This window comes from Dendrobates tinctorius, unplaced genomic scaffold (assembly GCF_039654945.1).
Source record: "Dendrobates tinctorius isolate UK_male_01 unplaced genomic scaffold, ASM3965494v1 ptg000079l, whole genome shotgun sequence".
In the NCBI taxonomy this organism is placed as follows: domain Eukaryota; kingdom Metazoa; phylum Chordata; class Amphibia; order Anura; family Dendrobatidae; genus Dendrobates; species Dendrobates tinctorius.
This window is the reverse complement of record NW_027361747.1, coordinates 29,134,567-29,153,828: the sequence shown is the minus strand read 5'-3', so window position 1 is coordinate 29,153,828 and position 19,262 is coordinate 29,134,567. Positions and strand designations below refer to the sequence as shown.

At 45.9% G+C, this 19,262-nt stretch overlaps 2 protein-coding genes across 11 annotated transcripts in view; one reads left to right on the top strand and one right to left on the bottom strand.

Annotated features, from left to right (window-relative positions):
* Positions 1 to 12,631, bottom strand: part of PCM1 (pericentriolar material 1) — a 224,952-nt gene extending 212,321 nt beyond the window's left edge. For 2 of the 7 annotated variants that reach the window (XM_073583635.1, XM_073583642.1), the window contains exon 1: positions 12,494 to 12,626. The gene's annotated coding sequence lies outside the window, so the exon portion shown is untranslated. Of the gene's footprint in view, positions 1 to 133; positions 341 to 12,493 lie in introns of those variants that run through there. The other 5 variants (XM_073583638.1, XM_073583637.1, XM_073583641.1 and 2 more) reach the window with 4 other exon arrangements.
* The window catches only part of FGL1 (fibrinogen like 1), a 170,934-nt gene continuing 164,280 nt past the window's right edge, over positions 12,609 to 19,262 (top strand). The window contains exon 1 of one of the 4 annotated variants that reach the window (XM_073583647.1): positions 12,609 to 12,735. The gene's annotated coding sequence lies outside the window, so the exon portion shown is untranslated. The other 3 variants (XM_073583646.1, XM_073583651.1, XM_073583649.1) reach the window with 3 other exon arrangements.

Below are 19,262 nucleotides of genomic sequence, written 5' to 3'. Positions count from 1 at the left end.
ATTACTCCCCGCCCTCCGGTACGGAGTGTTTACAGTCTCCACAGCAACTATCCCTCAAGAGAGGAGCGCAGACAGCAGACAAGCTGCGCCCCCCGGCCCGCACAACACGTACCGGAGCCCCGGCAGCACTCACCAGCTACGCGGACGCCGCTCCTGCCGCAGACATGGACGCGCTGCACGGGAATGCACGGAGCACTGTGGGCGGAACCAAACACACGAGGAGGGGGAGAAACTGCCGCGCCGCACACCCAGAGGCCGCGCTACTCACACAGAGCCCGCCTCACACTGGCGGCAAAACTCCGGAGAGGACAAAGTCCAGTGCAAACACCGCGCTATATGGTGTGCGCCGACCTGCCCGACAACTGCAAGCAACAGGTGCAGCAGTCAGGACGACCGACCCCCTAAGCAATGTGGAGAGGGGGGGTCTGTAACCAGCTCATCAGCAGCACGTGCTGCGTCCATCACCGCATACAGAGCCACTAGTAGCCAGGAAGACCTGCAGAAGCCGGAAATTACCCCCCCCAACCTGTATAATGCCGGACATTACCCCCCCCAACCTGTATAATGCCGGACATTACCCCCCCCAACCTGTATAATGCCGGACATTACCCCCCCCCAACCTGTATAATGCCGGACATTACCCCCCCCAACCTGTATAATGCCGGACATTACCCCCCCCAACCTGTATAATGCCGGACATTACCCCCCCCCAACCTGTATAATGCCGGACATTACCCCCCCCCAACCTGTATAATGCCGGACATTACCCCCCCCAACCTGTATAATGCCGGACATTACCCCCCCCCAACCTGTATAATGCCGGACATTACCCCCCCCCAACCTGTATAATGCCGGACATTACCCCCCCCCAACCTGTATAATGCCGGACATTACCCCCCCCCCAACCTGTATAATGCCGGACACTACACCCCCCCAACCTGTATAATGCCAGACATTACCCCCCCAACCTGTATAATGCCGGACATAACCCCCCCAACATGTATAATGCCGGACATTACACCCCCCCAACCTGTATAATGCCGGACATTACCCCCCCCCAACCTGTATAATGCCGGACATTACACCCCCCCAACCTGTATAATGCCGGACATTACACCCCCCCAACCTGTATAATGCCGGACACTACACCCCCCCAACCTGTATAATGCCAGACATTACCCCCCCCAACCTGTATAATGCCAGACATTACCCCCCCCCCAACCTGTATAATGCCGGACATAACCCCCCCAACATGTATAATGCCAGACATTACACCCCCCCTGTATAATACCGGATATTACTCTCCCAACCTGTATAAGGCCATGTGCACACGTTGCGGATTCTGTTGCAGATCCGCAGTGTTTTTGGCTCTGTAGAACCGCAGCAGATTTAGCTGCGTTGTACAGTACCATTGTTTTCAATGGTAAAATGAAAGACGCTGTGCACATGCTGCGGATTTTTCCGCGCAGGTTCAAATCCGCAGCATGTCAATTCTTTGTGCGGAATCCGCAGCGGTTTCACACATTCTCCATTGTGAGGTGTAAAACCGCAGAGCTAAACCGCAAGCTAATCCAAACCGCAGGTCTTTTGACCTGCGGATTTTCCCAAATCCGCAGACCTAAAACTACGTGTGCACATAGCCTGATGCCGCACATTACCCCCGCCACCCACAAATAGGATGCCAGAATTATCCCCCTTCCCCTGCCCAGAGTTCCGGACATTACCCCCACCTCTCACACCTACGATGCCAACCTACAATGCAGAACCATTGTCCCTGCCCCACACACCTACAGTGGATACAATTTGCGTATATTTATGAAAATATCGAAAATGACAACAAAAAAAAGCAAATTCTACAATTTTCAAACTTTAAATTTTTATGCCCTTAAATCAGACAGTTATACCACATAAAATAATAAATAACATTTCCCACATGTCTGCTTTACACCAGCATAATTTTTGAAACAATTTTATTGTTAGGAAGTTAGAAGGGTTCAAAGTCGACCAGTAATTTCTCAATTCTCCATCAAAATTTACAAAACTTTTATTTATTTATTTTTTTAGGGACAACATTACATTTGAAGTGACATTGAGGTGTTATATGACAGAAAATACCCAAAAGGGACAATTGTAAAAACTGCACCCCTCAAAACTATATTCAAAAGGTTTTCAACCCTTCAGGTGCTTCACAGAAATTACTGGAATGTGGAAGGAAAAATAAATTAATATTTTACTTTTTTTCTCAAAAATGTTGTTTTAGCCCCAAATTTTTTATTTTCACAAGGATAAAAGGAGAAAATGGACTCCAAAATTTGTTGTGCAATTGCTCCTGAGTACACCTGTGTGGGAAAAACCAGTGTTTGGCTGCATGGCAGAGCTCGGAAAGGGAAGCAGCACCGTTGGACTTTTTGAATGCAAAAATAGCTGGAATCAATAGCGGACGCCATGTCGCGTTTGGAGAGCCCCTGACGTGCCTAAATTGTGGAAAAAAAAAAAAAACAAGTGACCACTATACCCCTCAAGGAGTTTATCCAGGGGTATAGTCAGGATTTTTAACCCAAAGGTACTACACAGAATTTGATAACATTAGGTTGTCATATTGAATATGTCGTCATTATCGCTGAGCTCAAGGGCTACACTCAAGTTTGCATTGGGGTGCTCAGGTATGCACTGAGTATTGTGCTCAAGCGATATTGTGGGTGACTTGGGGATATAATTTCGCTCCTCTCTGGCATGTATATCATGTCAGAAGCAAAATATTTTTAATAGCTAGCTGCCACACTTTTTTTTTTTTTTTTAAGTGATCGCTGCCATTCATTGAAAAAAGCCCCTGGTCATGTTTTCCAAGGTCTCAGCTACCACCGATAGCTGAAACACCGGAGATTTTCCGACGCCGGTTGGGCGCTATAACCTTATTCCCAATTGTCGTTTTAAAACTGCAAAGAGAATAATGTCCTGTAAAGGCCACAGTTTTAGTGTGCATCGGCGGTCATTAAGGTGTTAAAATATAGTTTAAAGATGCAGCCGGGGTCCACAGCCGGAGACAAGACTAGTCCAGCACCAAGAGGGGATTTTTAAGTCTTAAATAATGGAAAAGAGAGCAATAGAAGGCATAGCAGGGGAGCCTTGAATGGCCTGACGTCTGCCTGTGCTTCTTATACCGAACCACCTACTGCAGGTTAAATTTTTTTTGGATATAATGTCTGTAATAATGTTACAACCCGCTCAGACCTGCTGGGCTCACTGATGGGCTGCAGCACTGTGAAGTTAACATTAGCGCTGCACACAGTAACAGATATCGGGAGTAGCCGTGGAGACTCAGTGATGGAGAAGGTGCATACAGTTCAGTAACCTGACCAAATCCAGATTCATTGCCTTCCATCTTGTCTGATATATGCCGTAATGCAGTCGTTCTTTCCCACTGCTATATAGACCAATTGAAAAAAGGCAAACAGCAAATTACTGCAAGTTCTTACTGAATATGAAATTTCATCCTTATATTAAGAGGTTTACAAAAATTCTTAAGAATAATCAGTACGGTGAACAAAATCCAGACATCGACGTAGACAGTCCATGTGCTCAGATGCAGAAGGTGCGAAGACAGCGAAGCAGAGACTCTGCCTGACATTTCGGGGGGTCCTCCCTCTCTTTCAAGCACCCCTGAAACGTCGCCACAGCTGCAGACCTTCGAACCGTCAGGCAGCTTCTCTGTCTCCGCACCTTCAGGCTGTGTGCACATGCTGCGGATTTTGCTGCGGTTCCGCAGCGGATTTGGCCGCTGCGGACCCGCAGCAGTTTTTGCTGCAGTGTACAGTACCATGATTCCCTATGGGAATCAAAAACCGCAGTGCAGACGGTGCAGAATTTTCTGCGGTTTTCAATCCGCAGAAAGAATTGACATGTCAATTCTTTCTGCGGATTCTGCTGCGGTTTGCCATCTCCTCCACTGAGGAGATGAAAAACCGCAGAGCAATCCGCAGGTAAAACCGCAGGTCTTTTGACCTGCGGTTTCACCTGCGGATTTTACAAAATCCGCGCGGATGAATCCGCACCACAATCCGCAGCGTGTGCACACAGCCTCAGCGTCTCTGAGCACATAGACTGTCTACATCGAAGTCTGTGGATTTTGCTCACCGTGCTGATTATCATCAGGTCTATTCTTAAGAATTTTTCTAAACTTCATGTAAAGGATGAAATATCTGGATAAAAGAATTACTCAATGAGAACTTTATTTGTTGCTTGTATGAGATTGTGAGGCTGTGAGAGTGGGGAACACGAAGATTACCCACAGAGAAGGTATGCTTACCTTACCCATCACTGTATACACAGCACTGAATCAGCACTTGTTGATACAGGTTAGGAAGCACCGACAGTACTTCCTCCTCCAGACCCAGTGATCATGTGATCAATAAGTGTCAGTGAAGTACAGGAGCTGCTGGGTCCTAGGAGACCCAGTCAACTCTGCTAAGGCCTCTTTCACACTTCAGTTTTTTACAATCAGTCACAATCCGCCAGGTTTTGAAAAAAACGGATCCTCAATTTTCTTTTGAGGATCCGTTTTTTTTCCCCATTGACGTGCATTAATGGCGGATTGTGACGGATTGCTGTCCGTTGCATCCGTTTTTTTTCAGGATCCGCCAAAAGTTGCTGTCCGTCACCATCCTCAAAGATTTCAAAACGGAGCTTGCAACGTTTTTTCCTCTGGCGGATCCTCCAGACACTCATTTAACCCGATTTTCTTTCTGGGTGCCGGACAAAACAAGAAAAAAAAATCAATCAATCTCTCTCTCTCTCTCGCCAGCAGTTCCTTTATTTCCTCATTTTCAGGATCCGTCTGAAAACGGATCCTGTGCCATCCGTTCACATCAGTTGAGAACGGATCCGCTTCTCTGACTTTTTGGCGGATTTGAACTGATGCAAAAAACTGAAGTGTGAAAGAGGCCTAAGCGGCTAGGAGGCTGAATTTCACCTGGGGCTAATATACCAGCCCCAGTTACAGGGGAAATTAGCAATAAAAAGAATTTATCAATATGTTAAAATGTTTATTAATATCTTAAGATCTTATAGGGAATCTGTCACCTATTTTTTGCCCCTTTTTCTTCTCTTTCAGGTTACATCGGGGGCTTATCTACAGCATTACAGAATGCTGTAGATAAGCCCCTGATGACAGTGCCGGCAGCTCATATTCGAAAAAAGGGGCGACAGATTCCCTTTAAGGGCCTGATGCAGCAAGATGCATCTCTTCAGGAATTTGTTGCATCTCTATGCTGTCGTGCAACAAATCAGTCATGGACTGGAGCATAAAAGACACTTGTCCAACCTAGGGATGGGAAAGGGGTACAGGTGCATGTCAAGCATGTTCCTTTCTGCCATAAAAATTTAGGTTTTCCCTCCAGATAACGAGTGCTGATCGACTGGATCAACCTCTGGAACAAGAATTTTACACGTATTCATAAGTATTTCCTTATAAAAAATGTTTTTAACCATTAACGGTTCCCGCTGTGACCAAGCTCCTGAGGTACGCTGCACCACAGATCAGTAGTACTCATGGTTAGAAGCCCGGTCTTCTCTGGAGATTTTCAGGGCCGTCCAGACTTTTGAGGGAGTTAAAATAAAATAAAGCTTTTGATCATATTTCTTGGAATGGGCACTAATGTACTTGGACTAGTTACTCTCGTCCCCCTTGACCCTCACTTGTCAAGACTAAAGAATTCCCTTCCCCTTTCCTCCTAAGACCCCCCCATGCCATTTATCAGTCTGGCGGCCCTCCTTGGTGCCATTACTAGCAGAGCATCCTTTCTATCAACTGGCGGCCAAAACTGAGCCACATATCCACAGTGGGGTTGCACTAACCCATTGTAATACAAAACAGAATTTTTTAGACTGTTTTTTTTAACCATTTCAATATATGAAACAAAAAAGGGATGGACTTAAAAAGAATGAAGAAAAGGGCTGAAGAAAAAAAATGAACATAGCAACTTAGGCTATGTGCACACGTAGTTTGGAGAGCTGCGGATTTTCCAGCGCGGATTTATAAAAATCCGCAGGTAAAACCGCAGGTCAAAAGTCCTGCGGTTTATCTGCGGATTAGCCTGCGGTTTCACACCTCACAATGGAGAAGGTGTGAAAACGCAGCGGAATCCGCACAAAGAATTGACATGCTGCGGATTATAACCCCGCGGAAAAATCTGCAGCATATGCACAGCGTTTTTGGTTTGACCATTGAAAACAATGGTACTGTACAACGCAGCAGAAACTGCTGCGGACCCGCAGGGCCAGAAACGCTGCAGATCCGCAGCAGAATCCGCAGCATGTGCACATGGCCTTATAGGTCCAAAGACATGGAGAGGTATTACAGATTTCTTATATATCTTGGATATGAAATGAGCATGACTTATATGTAGACAGTTAGGAAATTAACACATATCACATATAAACAGGTGTATATTATATTCCCTGAGCTTTATAGGTGGAGAATGAATATGAAATATAAGTAGATAATAGGAGAATGAACACATATCCCATATAAACAGGTGTATATTATTATTCCCTGTGCTTTATAGGTGGGGAATGAACATGAAAAACCGTGCCTTGAGAAAGTATTCGGCCCCCTGGAACTTTTCAACCTTTTCCCACATATCATGCTTCAAACATAAAGATACCAAAAGTAAATTTTTGGTGAAGAATCAACAACAAGTGGGACACAATTGTGAAGTTGAACAAAATTTATAGGTTATTTTAATTTTTTGTGGAAATTCAAAAACTGAAAAGTGGGGCGTGCAATATTATTTGGCCCCTTTACTTTCAGTGCAGCAAATTCACTCCAGAAGTTCATTGTGGATCTCTGAATGATCCAATATTGTCCTAAATGACAAATGATGATAAATATAATCCACCTGTGTGTAATCAAGTCTCCGTATAAATGCACCTGCTCTGTGATAGTCTCTGTTTGAAGCACAGAGAGCATCATGAAGACCAAGGAACACAACAGTCAGGGCCGTGATACTGTTGTGGAGAAGTTTAAAGCCGGATTTGGATGCAAAATGATATCCAAAACTTGAGGGTATGTGCCCACGATGCGATTAAGCGTTTTTGCCGTGATTTTCGGCGCGAAAACGCAGCGAAAATGTTTAAAAATCATGTACAAAACGCCCCTCATGCATTCCTATGGCATTCCGCACATGCTGTGCTAATGCTGCGCTTTTTTCCGCGACGGAAACGCATCGGAAAAAAAATCGCAGCATGCTCATTCTTTTGTGCGGAATCGCAAAGAATTGCTGCGATTCCGCACCCATAGGAATGCATGAGAATCGCTTACTTCCCGCATGTGGCTATGCCCACCATGCGGGAAGTTAAGCGTCTCATGTGCGGTTGGTACCCACGGTGTGGAGGAGAGGAGACTGTCCTCCAGGCCCTGGGTACCATAGCCCTGTAAAAAAAAAAAAAAAAAGAATTAAAAATTAAAAAAATCGGGGTATATTTACCATCCGGCGTCCCGCGCTGCATTCCCGGCCAAAGCGTTCCCAGTAATGCCTTACGGCAAGGTCCTGTGCCTCTAGCGGTCTCGCGAGATCGCTACAGTAACGCGAGACCAACGTCATCACAGGTCTCGCAAGGCATTACTGGGAACGCTGTGGCCCGGGATGGCAGCGCGGGACGTCGGAAGGTAAATATACACCGATTTTTTATTTTTTTTTATCATTTTTAACATTTTATCTTTTACTATTGATGCCGCATAGGCAGCCTCAATAGTAAAAAGTTGCTCACACTTGTCAAACACTATGTTTGATGAGTGTGACCAACCTGTCAATCACTTTCCAAGCGATGCTTGAAATCACTTGGAAAGTGCTTGAGAAAATCGAACAGAATCGCGGTAAAACCGCACGATTTCTGGGAAGGAGTCCGGTTTTTAGTGTGCGTTTTAAAACGCTACGTGGGCCCATAGCCTTAAACATCCCAAGGAGCACTGTGCAAGCGATCATATTGAAATGGAAAGAGTATCGTACCACTGCAAATCTACCAAGACCCGGCCGTCCCTCTAAACTTTCATCTCAAACAAGGAGAAGACTGATCAGGGATGCAGCCAAGAGGCCCATGATCACTCTGGATGAACTGCAGAGACCTACAGCTGAGGTGGGACAGTCTGTCCATAGGACAACAATCAGTCGTACACTGCACAAAACTAGCCTTTATGGAAGAGTGGCAAGAAGAAAGCTGTTTAAAGTTTGCAACAAGCCACCTGGGAGACACACCAAACGTGTGGAAGAAGGTGCTCTGGTCAGATTAAAACAAAACCGAAATTTTTGGCAACAATGCCAAATGATATGTTTGGCGTAAAGGCAACACAGCTCATCACCCTGAACACACCACCCCACTGTCAAGCATGGTGGTGGCAGCATAATAATAATAAATTTTATTTTTATAGCGCCGACATATTCCGCAGCACTTTACATTTCAGAGGGGATTTGTACAGACAATAGATATTACAGCATAACAATAATCACATACAGTAGATTATAACAAATACCAAGAGGATTGAGGGCCCTGCTCGCAAGCTTACAGTCTATGAGGAAAGAGGTAGACACGAAAGGTGGGTGGTAAAAGTTGCCCTGATTGTATGGACCAGCCATAATGTTAAGTGTGTAACATTACAGACACAGAGGGCTAATGGATGCATAAAGCATGTGGGAACATGATGCGGGAAATTTGGTTATGGTAAAACTTTTGGCTGTGCCACACAGGGATAGATTAGGTTAATGCGTTGAGGCGATAGGCCAGTCTGAATAAATGCGTTTTCAGGGCACGCTTAAAATTGTCGGGATTGGGGACTAATCGTATTGACCTGGGAAGTGCATTCCAAAGAATTGGCGCGGCACGTGTAATGTCTTGGAGACGGGAGTGGGAGGTTCTGACTACTGAGGATGCTAACCTCAGGTCATCAGCAGAACGGAGGGCGCGGTAGGGTGGTATACTGAAACAAGGGAGGAGATGTAAGGTGGTGCTGAGCTATGGAGGGCTTTGTGGGTGAGGGTAATAAGTTTATACTGAATTCTGGAGTGGATGGGTAGCTAGTGTAATGACTGGCACAAGGTAGAAAGGAAATGTAACATCAACTGTTATTCACTGTCCTATTAAGGGAATAGAAGAATCCAGGATATCTATAAACAGAAAGATAGTGAGAAAACACTTAGCTAACCTAAATGAATTCAAGTCTCCAGGTCCAGATGAATTACACCCCAGAGTACTGAAGGAGATGGCAGAAGAAATTTTTGAACCCCTCTCCATAATCTTTGAAAATTCTTGGAGAACAGGAGAAGTGCCAGAAGACTGGAGAAGAGCAAATGTTGTTCCTATCTTCAAAAAGGGGAAGAAGGTGGACCCAGGCAACTATAGGCCGGTGAGTCTGACTTCTATACCAGGAAAGATCTTTGAACAAATTATTAAACAACATGTATGTCAATACCTGGATAAGAATGAAGTGATTAAACAGAGTCAGCATGGGTTTGTAACTAATAAGTCATGTCAAACTAACTTAATTTCCTTCTATGACGGTATCACTGATTGGGTGGATCAAGGAAATGCTGTAGATATAGTATATCTTGACTTCAGCAAAGCATTTGACAAAGTCTCTCATACAATCCTTATTGAAAAAATGACTAAGTATGGAATGGACAAGGTAACTGTTAGGTGGATTCATAACTGGCTTAGTGATCAGACCCAAAGAGTGGTCGTAAATGGCTGCACATCCAGTTGGAAGAATGTCTCAAGTGGGGTACCACAGGGCTCTGTCCTGGGCCCTGTATTGTTCAACATCTTTATCAACGATTTAGATGAAGGAATTGAGGGTAAACTGATTAAATTTGCTGATGACACAAAGCTAGGAGGGATAGCTAATACTAGAGATGAGAGAGAGAGGATTCAAAAAGATTTAAATAAACTGGAGAAGTGGGCAGCAACTAACAGAATGGTTTTTAACAGGGAGAAATGCAAAGTACTACATCTGGGCAATAAAAATGAAAAAAGCATATATAGAATGGGAGGAATAGGGCTAAGTGACAGCACATGTGAAAAAGACTTGGGTATACTAATAGATCACAGACTGAATATGAGTCAACAGTGTGATGCAACAGCAAAAAAGGCAAATGCAATTCTAGGATGTATTAACAGAAGCATACAGTCTAGATCACGTGAAGTCATTATTTCCCTCTACTCCTCTTTGGTCAGACCTCATCTGGAATATTGTGTCCAGTTTTGGGCACCACATTTTAAAAAAGACATTAACAAACTGGAGCAAGTTCAGAAAAGAGCGACCAGAATGGTGACCGGTCTGCAAACCCTGTCTTATGAGGAAAGGTTGCAGGATTTGGGAATGTTTAGTTTGCAAGAGAGAAGACTGAGAGGAGACTTAATAGCTGTCTACAAATATCTAAAGGGCTGTCACATTGTAGAAGGATCAACTTTATTCTCATTTGCACAAGGAAAGACTAGAAGCAATGGGATGAAACTGAATGGGAGGAGACACAGATTAGATATTAGAAAAAACTTTTTGACAGAGTGATCAATGAGTGGAACAGGCTGCCACGAGAAGTGGTGAGTTCTCCTTCAATGGAAGTCTTCAAACAGAGGCTGGACAGACATCTGACTGGGATGATTTAGCGAATCCTGCTTTGAGCAGGGGGTTGGACCAGATGGCCCAGGAGGTCCCTTCCAACTCTACGATTCTATGATTCTATGATTGGTGAGGAATATGATCCTGGCTGCAGCATTCAAGACAGATTGGAGAGGGGAGAGTTTGGTAAAAGGGAGACCGATTAGAAGAGAGTTACAATAGTCAAGACGAGAATGAATAAGAGAAACAGTCATGGTTTGGGCCTGCTTTTCTTCAGCAGGGACAGGGAAGATGGTTAAAATTGATGGGAAGATGGATGGAGCCAAATACAGGACCATTCGGAAGAAAACCTGGTGGAGTCTGCAAAAGACCTGAGACTGGGACGGAGATTTGACTTCCAACAAGACAAAGATCCCAAGCATAAAGCAAAATCTATAATGGAATGGTTCACAAACTAACGTATCCAGGTGTTAGAATGGCCAAGTCAAATTCCAGACCTGAATTCCAATCGAAAATCTGTGGAAAGAGCTGAAAACTGCTGTTCACAAACGATCTCCATCAAACCTCACTGAGCTCGAGCTGTTTGCCAAGAAGAATGGGCAAGAATTTCAGTCTCTCAATGTCCAAAACTCATAGAGACATACCCCAAGCGACTTGCAGCTGTAATCGCAGCAAAAGGTGGCGCAACAAAGTATTAAGTTAAAGGGGCCGAATAATATTGCACACCCCACTTTTCAGTTTTTGAATTTCCACAAAAATTTAAAATAACCAATAAATTTCATTCAACTTCACAATTGTGTCCCACTTGTTGATTCTTCACCAAATATTTACATTTGGTATCTTTATGTTTGAAGCATGATATGTGGGAAAAGGTTGAAAAGTTCCAGGGTGCTGAATACTTTCGCAAGGCACTGTATATTAAGTTAATAGGGGAATTAACACATATCCCATATATACAGGTGTATATTATAATCCCTGCACTTGGTAGGTGGGGAATGAACATGAAATATATGTAGATAAGAGGAATGAACACATCCCATATAATATACACCTTTTTATATGTTCATTCTCCTATTATCTACATATATTCCATGGTCAATCCCCACCTATAAAGCTCAGGGAATATAATATACACCTGTTCATATGGGAAATGTGTGGATTTACTAATTGTCTATATATAATTCATGTTCATTTCATATCCAAGATGCCGAAGAAATCTATAATACCTCTCCATCTCTTTGGACCTATAAGTTATTATGTTCATTCCTGTTCTCCATTCTTTTAAGTCCGTCCCCCCCCCAAAAAAAAACAAAAACACCCTATAAATTCGGTACAACAGAATTTGTCTTGCCAGGTGATTATTGCAGCACAATTAACAAAAAAACGTGGAATTGTGTCACTCAAAACTACAAAAGTCCTGCTGGGAAAAAAAAACAAAAACAAGCCCTGATGTGGAAGGAAAACAAGGTTATGGGTCATGGAAGACGGAGAAAAAAAACAAAAGCTACAAGAAAATCAGCCGCTCCTGGTGCCCTGTGCAGCACTGGTGTCAAGAGGCATCACAGAGCAGACATGGTACAGGCATACTGCCATCAGCAAGGATACACAGCACCACTGCTCAATGTACACAGCGCCCCACCTGGCCTCAGGACGGGGCGAAAATGACACTGTGGTCGGTAGGGTTAGTCACACGGGCATGCTGATACTTGCAGTGCCCCTTGGAGATTCCTGGTCTATACCCGTGGTCTTCCAGTACGGAGCCTGCATCACTAAGCACCAAAGACTTTGTGGTGGCCATCACGCGCTCAGTGTCGCCCCCTCACACCGGGCTCAGCTCCTTCCTCTCTCACATCTCCACACATATCAGGCGGCCGAGGCTCTCACCTTGCGCAGCGGTGCGGGGTGCTCGGGCCTCCTTCTCTTCACGTTACCCGCTGCTCCTCTCGCTACCAGCCCGCCATCTTGGGAGACAGTTTCGCGAGCTGACGCGTTACGGAAACACGCCGGTTACCTCAGCAACCGAGGAAGCGCCAGACAGGGAAGAGGCGGCGGGAAACCGCTGCGCTCGGTCACGTGATCTGTGCAAGAAAGCCTTGTCCTGCAGAGCAGCGCCACCTGCACTTAGGGTGAGGCTACAGCAGGGAGCCGGTCTGCAATGGGCTAGTGACGGGTCACCATGGCAGGTGACGGGTTACAAGGCTTGTAACGGGCTACCTTCGCTGGTGATGGGCTACAGTACAGGTGACAGGCAACAATGCTGGTGACGGGAAACAGTACTGGTGACAGGCTACCATGGCTGGTAATAGGTTTGATCTTAAATCATTTCCACTGAGTGACAGTCCCCCAATTTCCACCCCCCTCACATTATGATGTCCCCACAGCTCTCCTGTACACAGTATGATGGACCAACAGCTCCTCTATACAGAGTATGATGTCCCTTCTGCTCCCCCATAACACAGAATAATGGCCCCTCATAGTAGAACCCACACTGTATAATGGCCTCCACACTGAATAATTAACTCCACAGTAGTCCCCAGATTAACCCTCAAACTATATAATAGGCCCCTAATTAGCTTCCATACTATAATTGTCCCGACAATAAGTCCTATAGTTTATTGTGTCCCCCACATTAGCTCCCACGCCGTACAATGTCTCTGACACTTTATGAGGACCCCTACCGAAGTCCTTATAATGTATGACAACCCCCCCACTTCATGAGACCCCCCCACAGTAGGCCTTAAACTGTATAATGGCCCCCACACTAGCTCCCAAACTGTATAATGGCCCCCACACTAGCTCCCAGACTGTATAATCGCCCCACACTAGCTCCCAGACTGTATAATCGTCCCACACTAGCTCCCAGACAATATAATCGCCCCACACTAGCTCCCAAACTGTATAGTGGCCCCCACACTAGCTCCTAAACTGTATAATGGCCCCACACTAGCTCCCAAACTGTATAATGGCCCCCACACTAGCTCCCAGACAGTATAATCGCCCCACACTAGCTCCCAAACTGTATAATGGCCCCCACACTAGCTCCCAAACTGTATACTGGCCCCCACACTAGCTCCCAAACTGTATATTGGCCCCCACACTAGCTCCCAAACTGTATAATGGCCCCACACTAGCTCCCAAACTGTATAGTGGCCCCCACACTAGCTCCCAGACTGTATAATGGCCCCCACATTAGCTCCCAAACTGTATAATGGCCCCCACACTAGCTCCCAAACTGTATAATGGCCCCCACACTAGCTCCCAGACTGTATAATCGCCCCACACTAGCTCCCAGACTGTATAATCGTCCCACACTAGCTCCCAGACAATATAATCGCCCCACACTAGCTCCCAAACTGTATAGTGGCCCCCACACTAGCTCCTAAACTGTATAATGGCCCCACACTAGCTCCCAAACTGTATAATGGCCCCCACACTAGCTCCCAGACAGTATAATCGCCCCACACTAGCTCCCAAACTGTATAATGGCCCCCACACTAGCTCCCAAACTGTATAATGGCCCCCACACTAGCTCCCAAACTGTATAATGGCCCCCACACTAGCTCCCAAACTGTATAATGGCCCCCACATTAGCTCCCAAACTGTATAATGGCCCCCACACTAGCTCCCAAACTGTATATTGGCCCCCACACTAGCTCCCAAACTGTATAATGGCCCCCACATTAGCTCCCAAACTGTATAATGGCCCCCACACTAGCTCCCAGACTGTATAATCGCCCCACACTAGCTCCCAAACTGTATAATGGCCCCTACATTAGCTGCCAAACTGTATAATCACCCCAAACAAGCTCCCAGACTGTATAATGGCCCCCACATTAGCTCCCAAACTGTATAATGGCCCCCACACTAGCTCCCAAACTGTATATTGGCCCCCACACTAGCTCCCAGACAGTATAATCGCCCCACACTAGCTCCCAAACTGTATAGTGGCCCCCACACTAGCTCCTAAACTGTATAATGGCCCCACACTAGCTCCCAAACTGTATAGTGGCCCCCACACTAGCTCCTAAACTGTATAATGGCCCCACACTAGCTCCCAAACTGTATACTGGCCCCCACACTAGCTCCCAAACTGTATATTGGCCCCCACACTAGCTCCCAAACTGTATAATGGCCCCACACTAGCTCTCAAACTGTATAGTGGCCCCCACACTAGCTCCCAGACTGTATAATGGCCCCCACATTAGCTCCCAAACTGTATATTGGCCCCCACACTAGCTCCCAAACTGTATAATGGCCCCCACACTAGCTCCCAAACTGTATAATGGCCCCTACACTAGCTCCCAAACTGTATAATGGCCCCCAAACTAGCTCCCAAACTGTATAATCGCCCCCACACTAGCTCCTAAACTGTATAATGGCCCCCACACTAGCTCCCAAACTGTATAATGGCCCCCACACTAGCTCCCAAACTGTATAATCGCCCCCACACTAGCTCCCAAACTGTATAATGGCCCCCACACTAGCTCCCAAACTGTATAATGGCCCCCACACTAGCTCCCAGACTGTATAATCGCCCCCACACTAGCTCCTAAACTGTATAATGGCCCCCACACTAGCTCCCAAACTGTATAATGGCCCCCACACTAGCTCCCAAACTGTATAATGGCCCCCACACTAGCTCCCAAACTGTATAATGGCCCCCACACTAGCTCCCAAACTGTATAATGGCCCCCACACTAGCTCCCAAACTGTATAATGGCTCCCACACTAGCTCCTAAACTGTATAATGGCCCCCACACTAGCTCCTAAACTGTATAATGGCCCCCACACTAGCTCCCAAACTGTATAATGGCCCCCACACTAGCTCCCAAACTGTATAATGGCCCCCACACTAGCTCCCAAACTGTATAATGGCCCCCACACTAGCTCCCAGACTGTATAATCGCCCCACACTAGCTCCCAAACTGTATAATGGCCCCTACATTAGCTGCCAAACTGTATAATCGCCCCACACTAGCTCCCAAACTGTGTAATGGCCCCCACACTATCTCCCAAACTGTATAATGGCCCCCACACTAGCTCCCAAACTGTATAATGGCCCCCACACTAGCTCCCAAACTGTATAATGGCCCCCACACTAGCTCCCAGACTGTATAATCGCCCCACACTAGCTCCCAAACTGTATAATGGCCCCCACACTAGCTCCCAAACTGTATAATGGCCCCCACACTAGCTCCCAGACTGTATAATCGCCCCACACTAGCTCCCAAACTGTATAATGGCCCCTACATTAGCTCCCAGACTGTATAATGGCCCCCACACTAGCTCCCAAACGGTATAATGTTCCCCATACTATCTCCCAAACTGTATAATGGCCCCCACATTAGCTCCCAAACTGTATAATGGCCCCCACACTAGCTGCCAAACTGTATAATGGCCCCACACTAGCTCCCAAACTGTATAATCGCCCCACACTAGCTCCCAAACTGTATAATGGCCCCACACTAGCTCCCAGACTGTATCGGCCACTGCATTAGTCCCCAAACTGTACAATGACCACTGCACCCACATTAGCCATTATGTAGACTACAGGCTTACAATCAGCAACCTGAAGTCTACAGAACAAAGTTCCGCAGTGTGGGGAGATCGTGTCTCCTTGCTCTACTGCCGAGCTTAACTGTATCAGCGTTTAATGCATGAGTAGTGTACCTCCTGGTGGGCCCTTCAGAGCATGAGGCCCGGGGCAACCGTACCGTCTGCTCCCCCCCCCCCAGGAGCTACGGGCTCCGCATAGTGCTCCATTCTTTATAACAATGTATTGTCCTCTATACAGAGTAATGGGCCCTACATAAAAAAATGATCGCTTCTCCCTCGTTTTCCCACTGCTGAAATCTTTGCATTGAGCCGTCTGAAGCTTTTCACTGCTCTGCACAGTTGATAGGGGCCCATCTGGCATCAAGAGCCAAATTGTTTTCCCCTGCTGGCCACATTTCGACATGTCCTCTAGTCCTAACCGTTACACCATTCCTAACCCTAGTCCTAACAATTACACTAGTCCTAACCATTACACAAGTCCTGATCCTAGTTCTAACCATTAGGCCACGTGCACACATCGAGTATTTGGTAAATTTTTTACCTCAGTATTTGTAAGCCAAAACCAAGAGTGGAACAATCAGAGAAAAAGTATAATAGAAACACGTCACCACTTCTGTATTATCACCCTCTCCTGGTTTTGGTTTATAAATACTGATGTAAAATCCTGAGCGTGTGAACGTGGCCTTACTCTAGACGTAAAACTAGTCCTTAACCTGGTTGTAAACATTTTTACAGTCAAAATATTTTTCCGTTATTTTTTCATACTTTATTTTATTTTTTTTACAATTTTTTTCTTTTTGTCCCCATATTGCCTTCATACAGTAATAATGTCCTCCATTTGTCCCCTACAGTAATTATGGCCCCACTTGCCCCCATAAACTGTATGTTCCTCATACTGGTCCCCATCCTGTCATAATGTCCCCCATGCTGACTACCATCCTGTCATAATGCCCCCCCAATGCGGACTACCATCCTGTCATAATGTCCCCCATGCTGACTACATCCTGTCATAATGTTCCCCATGCTGACTACCATCCTGTCATAATGTCCCCCATGCTGACTACCATCCTGTCATAATGTCCCCCATGCTGACTACCATCCTGTCATAATGCCCCCCCAATGCTGACTACCATCCTGTCATAATGTTCCCCATGCTGACTACATCCTGTCATAATGTTCCCCATGCTGACTACCATCCTGTCATAATGTCCCCCATGCTGACTACCATCCTGTCATAATGTCCCCCATGCTGACTACCATCCTGTCATAATGTCCCCCATGCTGACTAACATCCTGTCATAATGTCTCCCATTCTGACTACCATCCTGTCATAATGTCTCCCATTCTGACTACCATCCTGTCATAATATTTCCCATGCTGACTACCATCCTGTCATAATGTCCCCAATGCTGACTACCATCCTGTCATAATGTCTCCCATGCTGACTACAATCCTGTCATAATGTCCCCAATGCTGACTACCATCCTGTCATAATGTCTCCCATGCTGACTACAATCCTGTCATAATGTCCCCCATGCTGACTACCATCCTGTCATAATATTTCCCATGCTGACTACCATCCTGTCATAATGTCTCCCATGCTGACAACAATCCTGTCATAATATTTCCCATGCTGACTACCATCCTGTCATAATATTTCCCATGCTGACTACATCCTGTCATAATGTTCCCCATGCTGACTACCATCCTGTCATAATGTCCCCCATGCTGACTACCATCCTGTCATAATGTCCCCCATGCTGACTACCATCCTGTCATAATGTCCCCCATGCTGACTACCATCCTGTCATAATGTCTCCCATTCTGACTACCATCCTGTCATAATGTCTCCCATTCTGACTACCATCCTGTCATAATATTTCCCATGCTGACTACCATCCTGTCATAATGTCCCCAATGCTGACTACCATCCTGTCATAATGTCTCCCATGCTGACTACAATCCTGTCATAATGTCCCCCATGCTGACTACCATCCTGTCATAATATTTCCCATGCTGACTACCATCCTGTCATAATGTCTCCCATGCTGACTACAATCCTGTCATAATATTTCCCATGCTGACTACCATCCTGTCATAATGTTCCCCATGCTGACTACATCCTGTCATAATGTCCCCCATGCTGACTACCATCCTGTCATAATGTCCCCCATGCTGACTACCATCCTGTCATAATGTCCCCAGTGCTGACTACCATCCTGTCATGTCCCCCATGCTGACTACCATCCTGTCATAATGTCCCCCATGCTGACTACCATCCTGTCATAATGTCCCCCATGCTGACTACCATCCTGTCATAATGTCCCCCATGCTGACTACCATCCTGTCATAATGTCCCCCATGCTGACTACATCCTGTCATAATGTCCCCAATGCTGACTATCATCCTGTCATAATGTCTCCCATTCTGACTACCATCCTGTCATAATGTCCCCCATGCTGACTACCATCCTGTCATAATGTCCCCCATGCTGACTACCATCCTGTCATAATGTCCCCCATGCTGACTACCATCCTGTCATAATGTCCCCCATGCTGACTACATCCTGTCATAATGTTCCCCATGCTGACTACCATCCTGTCATAATGTCCCCCATGCTGACTACATCCTGTCATAATGTCCCCCATGCTGACTACCATCCTGTCATAATGTCCCCAATGCTGACTACCATCCTGTCATAATGTCCCCAATGCTGACTACCATCCTGTCATAATGTCCCCAATGCTGACTACCATCCTGTCATAATGTCCCCAATGCTGACTACCATCCTGTCATAATGTCCCCAATGCTGACTACCATCCTGTCATAATGTCCCCAATGCTGACTACCATCCTGTCATAATGTCTCCCATTCTGACTACCATCCTGTCATAATGTCTCCCATTTTGACTATCATCCTGTCATAATGTCCCCCATGCTGACTACCATCCTGTCATAATGTCCCCCATGCTGACTACCATCCTGTCATAATGTCCCCCATGCTGACTACCATCCTGTCATAATGTCCCCAATGCTGACTACAATCCTGTCATAATATTTCCCATGCTGACTACCATCCTGTCATAATATTTCCCATG